This window comes from Emys orbicularis, chromosome 2 (genome assembly GCF_028017835.1).
Source record: "Emys orbicularis isolate rEmyOrb1 chromosome 2, rEmyOrb1.hap1, whole genome shotgun sequence".
Classification (NCBI taxonomy): domain Eukaryota; kingdom Metazoa; phylum Chordata; order Testudines; family Emydidae; genus Emys; species Emys orbicularis.
This window is the reverse complement of record NC_088684.1, coordinates 291,927,312-291,933,311: the sequence shown is the minus strand read 5'-3', so window position 1 is coordinate 291,933,311 and position 6,000 is coordinate 291,927,312.

The window sequence follows — 6,000 nt, the reverse complement described above, 5'->3', positions numbered from 1 at the left end:
ATAAAACACCCTGGTCTTGTCTTAGTTTTTTCCCAAAGTGTCACCCAAAAGTATGCTTATTAAAAATACAAGGGCAAAAAAGGATACATTAAGAGCCAGATCTTGTATTTAGGGCTGCCAGTTTTGGTTGGATATACTCCTGGAGGTTTCATCACATGACAAACGATTAATCTTGGGTTGTAGCCCACGAAAGCTTATGCTCTAATAAATTTGTTAGTCTCTAAGGTGCCACAAGTACTCCTGTTTTTTTAATTAAAGGTTATAATTCCTGGAGACTCCAGGATAATCCTGGAGGGTTGGCAGCCCTGCCTGTATCCTTAGGCTGAATTTAGGGGGGAATACTCACTGACGTCAGTAAAATCTTGCCTAATGCCCCAATCCTGCAACTACATATATAATGGGCATCAGTACTATTGATTTCATGCACAATGCTCGCTATAATAAGCACTAAGAGTTCGCAGGATCGGGGCCTAAGAGAGGAAACCCTTGGTCCAAAAAATGTTTGCATTGGAGAGACTAGGTGACTGTTGTTCTGCTTAAACAGATGTCATATAGGTTCAATTCTTAGGGTACGTCCACATTGTAAAAAAGTGGCCGCAGCTGGCCTGGGTCAGCTGACTCATAGAGATCGGGCTGCGGGGCTGTAAGATTGCAGTGTAGATGCTTGGGCTCTGCAGGCCCCAGCCAGCTGACCTGGGCTTTGAGCCTGTGTGCTGAGGGTTTTTTATCTCAGTATGGACATATCTTTAGAGACTGAGACTGCATCCTCGTGCACATAAGTAATTCTACCCACGTGAAAGGTCCCATTGAAATCAATTGGCTTAGTCAGTGCAGGATCAGGCCCTCGACAATGACCTTTGAGCTTGGTCTTGCATTCTTTCCTTGGGCAAAACTTTCCGTGGCGTCAATTTGCCTGAGTCAGGCCTGAAGAATCTATATACGTTCAAATACACTACGTGTTGGTATTTGCATTCCCAGGTGTCGGAGTCCTAAGCATGAGCTTTCCTGGACTGGAGCCAGAGTGCTCAGGATTGAGCCCCTATTGGTCAGATCCTTCAGCTTTTATGCAGGTTCAACTCCCCTGGCAATCTAGAATTTTGAATGCGCAAAGAAGTGACTTCTCCGGGGCAGGCCCTTTAACTGTATTTCATTAAATCAGTGCTGGGGAATAACTACTTGGGGGTGCAATCCTGCAAAGCTTTGTAAACTCGCTTAGCAAGCAAACATCCTCGGGACCCCCTGTGACACAGCCGTGAATGTGAAGGCTCTTCCCCATCTCTGGTGCCACAGATTCTCCTTAGTCCTTATCGGCTGCGTGACCATGAAAAAGAGGGAACCACATGTGGGACTATCTGGACCCCGTTATGTATCAGTTCACTTTCTGTGCCATTTGTTTCCTTCCCACGTTGTTTTCTCGCTGAACCACTTGGGGAGCCAAAGTTACACCAGGTAGAGTCCTGCCTGTCCTACACACAACAGCGAGCAAGCGGGTTGCTGATTCCAGTTGGCAAAAAGGGGACATGCCCAGGGTCACACCACAGTTCAGTGGCAGAGCCAGGAATAAAACCCACCAGACTCACAATCTGGAGTGCTAGCCAGTAGCATACACTGCCTTTCTCCACTACCTTTTTACTTCGTTAATTCGGGCCACAGCACCTCCTTGGCATGCCAAGTACAAGGGCCAGCAAGTGTGGCTGGTAAGCATGTGAGAGAGAAGTTTATAATCCTTCTTCTTCCACTCCCCAACCCCTGCAAGATAACAGTGGCCCTTCCATGCAAGAACTGCAGAACTGGAGCTCCACACAAACTGTCCCCTTGGCCTTATGAGTGAGATGATCTACTGGGAAATGCAGAGGGTCTGGCACTTTGCATAGGGGGGAGCACATGTCTCGAAATGATGGTTTTCTGGACCCATAGTTCCATGCAGTCAAAAGGCCATGCCCCTACCAGCCCCTTGTGGTTCCAAACTCTTCCCCCTTGAGGGGACATCATCTCAGGAGCTTCGGGCAGTTCACCATATTGAACTTCCCCTCAGCAGTGCTTGCCCCTAGAAGGCAATGGTGTTGCCTTTCAGTTGTTTTTATGTAAATATGATGGAAGGAGACCAGCAACATTGACATTTTCCCACATCCCATCTGGCAGTGACATCAAATAATCTTACACAATTCAAGCCATTTACCTAAGAACTCCCCGGCCAGAAGTTCGGCTGGTGTCAATACATGCAACTCGATAGAAGTCAACAGAGCTATGCATGCTTATGCCACTGAGGATCTAGCCCTGAGTGTGTTAAGTTCTACCAGCAGCATCTTACATTTGATAGCAGATACTCTAAGAGCCCGGCTGATTATATTACGTGTGTGCTGAAAAACCCTTTCCAGCACCAATGCCAACTTTCCTAGCCTCTACTTCCTCACTACAGGACAGACTTATATAGTAAATCCAGCTGGTCATAGCAAGCAGGTGGAGGAGGCGCTGGCATGGGCAGCAAGAGATGTGGCTTCGATTTGCAGATCTACCGTCAGTTTGCATTGCGGTCCAGTCACTTAACCGTTCCCTGCCTTCATTTTCCCATCTCTACAATGGGGAGAATACTACTCACTAACCTATTAATTATGTTACTGTAGCACCTAGGCCCCAGCCAAGACTGGGATCTAAGCACTGTACAAATGCAAAATAAGAGTCAGCCCTTGTCCCAAAGAGCTACCCAGACTAAACGTGGGAGGGCAAACAAAGGGGAAGTGACTTGCCTGGCATCACACAGCATCTCAGTGGCTGACTCAGGAATGGAACCCAGGTCTCTTGGATCCAGCTCAGGTGTGGCTCCTTGCTGTTGTCATTGTGAGGATTAAGTTAATGCTCACAATGTGGTCTGAGCTCTTGGCTGGAGGGTGCTGTTGAAAAGCAAAGTACCCTTGATTTACTCCGAGTCCTCATAAAGGACAGCAGGTGTTGGGGGGGAAAGCCCCTTTTAGATGCTGTTTAGACCCCTCGGTATAGTGTGTACACACACACATACACCCCACCCCTTTCCTCTGCTGCATGCTCTGCTCTTAATGACATCCTTGCTTCTTCCATCCTAGCCACAGCTGTAATAAATGCTCTCCAGGGAGGAGCTGGGTTTGGGGGGCAAAGGAGGGCAAGAGAAGTGATGCAGCAGGGCGTTTCTCACCCACGTGGCAGCAACCGTCGTTGGCCAGTCAGTCTGCTTGCCTTCCTATCAGGCTATGTTCTTGGCAGCCCCGAATAGCTCTTCTCTTTCCCCTGTGACCATGGTTCTTTAGTTCCTTGTAGCGAAAGTGGAGCCTTTTCAACTACAGTGTAGCTCAGTTTATCTGGGCTCTGACGGAAACTCCCTGTGTCACTCAAAGTGGGGACCATCTTCTAAGTTCTTTTCTCCCCTTACCTGTGGGAGCGGTGCCCACAGATTTCAATAGGGCATTTTCTTGAATGAACAGGATTGGAGCTAGTTACACTATCTGATCCCTTGGCTATCCAGGCTGGGTCATGACCTCCGTTTCTACCACCACCTCCTCCTCCTGCCTTCTGATAGTCAAGGAATGAAGGCTCCGGTGACCATTGTACCTTTCATCAGAAGATTTCAAACACTAAGGAACTAATTCTTGCAGCATGCCCTGGAAGGCAGGTAAATATTTATGCTCTCATTTTACAGAGAGGGGAAACTGAGGCAGTGAGCCATTCAGGGCCTACTCCTGCTCCCATTGAAATCTGTAGCAAAACTGGCAGTGCCTTCAGGGGTGCAAGATCTGGCCCATAAATGACTTCCTCAAGGTGGCAAAAGGAAGACTATTGGGCCAGACCCCCAGCTGGTGCAAATCGGTGCCGCTCCATTGACTTCGATGCCTGATTTACACCAGCTGGTGATCTGGTTCCTGTCTCCTGTATTTTAACCACAGCCAACATTCTCCCCCATCCGCACCCTGCACTATTAAAAAAATAATAATAATGCCTTCCATCAAGGAGTCTAAGGCTACCCTGAATTACAGCAACTAGGGGCCCAATCCTACCTACATTTACTCCTTTTGGTAGCCCCATTGCAGGAAGTAGTTCCCTGGAAATCAATGAGGCTAAGTAAAGATTAGCTGGTGACTCTTTACAGGAAGGGGCCCTAAGAGAGGACCAAAGATGGGCAGAAAACGCAGCAATTTACCTTGATACAAATGATCCTAAGTCAGTGAAGCCAATGGAAACTGTGCCATTGACTCCAATCGACCACAGAATCAGGTCCTAGAAAGATTGCTGGATCAGCTAGGCTAGTGTTAATTAGCTATAACCAATCCACTGCAGCATAATTAATGATCCTAACCACTATTGCCAAGGCTAGGGATGGATATTATTTTCCATTAGCTGGTTTATTCATAGCTAATTATCATCAAAGCATCTTGGAAAATAATACCCATTCTGGTGGGCTTGGGACGAGGCATCCTGCAGGAATGAAAATCACTCCAAGTTGGACTAAACCATACCATAGCCTCTCTGCAGGTTGTGGTCTGGCCCTTAACACCTGGCCAAGCCTTTGTGTGTAATACTGTCAGAAAGCTTTGCTTCTTGGATCAAGCCCTTACAAAGGATACTATAAGAGTGGCCAAATTCATTCCCAAACTTAGAATATCAGGGTTGAAAGGGACCTCTGGGGGTCCATCTAGTCCAATCCCTGGACAGATTTTTGCCCCAGACTCCTAAATTGCCCTCAAGGATTGAGCTCACAACCCTGGGTTTAGTAGGCCAATGCTCAAACCACTGAACTATCCTATCCTGCCTCCCTGACTCCCTGGTCTGATATGATTATTTGAGGGCTGAGACAGCACCACACCACCCAGGGTGCAATGAAAAAGACCTGGGGTAGGAATTAATAGCAGGACTGTAAAATAAACCACAGCTGCCTGGTAAAGAAACATGATCCACTTCTTGGCTATTGTATGTATTTATTGGGCCCATGACAAAGCTGGGGCTGTCTCCATCCTCCCGAAAAAGCTACTGAAGTTGTATCTTCGGGTCGATTCTGGTGCGTCTCTGGTGATACTTCCAAGGCGGTGTGGCCTCCGTTTAAAGCCCTCCAAGAAACAAACGAATGGACCTCGGGAGCGATTTGCTAAGAGCCCCTTCAGCCATCCCCTTCCAGGCTGTCACTTGGCGAGATCTCCAGGCGCTGGGGGCACAAGGGGAAGGCGTGTGAGCCTCCGAGTCTGCCCGGTGAGCAATCCACCTGGAAAAGACAGAGAAATCCCCTCCTTTGAACGCCTCAGCGCTCGGTTCTTTCCCGCAAGGCTGTAATTGGATGGGATTTTCGCTAAGACGCAGGGAAAGTCCTTAAGATGGGGGTTTTTTTCACCCCCTCCCCTCCAACTCTCTCTCTCTCCTTCTTTCTTTCTAGTCCCACCTTGTGCAATGCTCTTCCTTTGCTCCCCCAGCCTCTTTGGGGCGGCGGGGGGGGGGGATTAATACAATACCACACAATACAACTGAGGCATCAGTTCCTGCTCCTCGAAGGAAACCGCATCGAATCCAGTTGGGCTGCAAGAACGTGATGGGTTCGAGCAACATTGGCCATATCGCCTCGATTTCCGGTCACCTCTTCTCGTTTCTTGGCAGGGTGGGAACAAAGATCCTCCCCCCCCCCCCAATAATAAGGAAGTATTAAAAGCTCGATCCTTGCCAGGGGCCAGGATCAGGCTCATTACAAACACCCCCAGAATGTGGTTCATTTCAGGTTTAGCTTCATCAGAATTTATTCCATATATTTAAAAATAAATACATATTTCCCCTTAGACTCGGTGTCCGTCTCGGGGGAACTGTGTCTGCAATCCTGGATAAAAAGGAAAATTAAAGTTCGGGTTAAACGGACACACGATCCAACCCCTCCTCCAATACAATCCTGGAATAAAAATCTGATCTTGGTTGTACCTTTCATCAGCGACTGAGAAACTCTGCTAGCCGAGCCTCTCTTTCAATGTTATCTTTACCTCTCTCTTTGCTAACAAA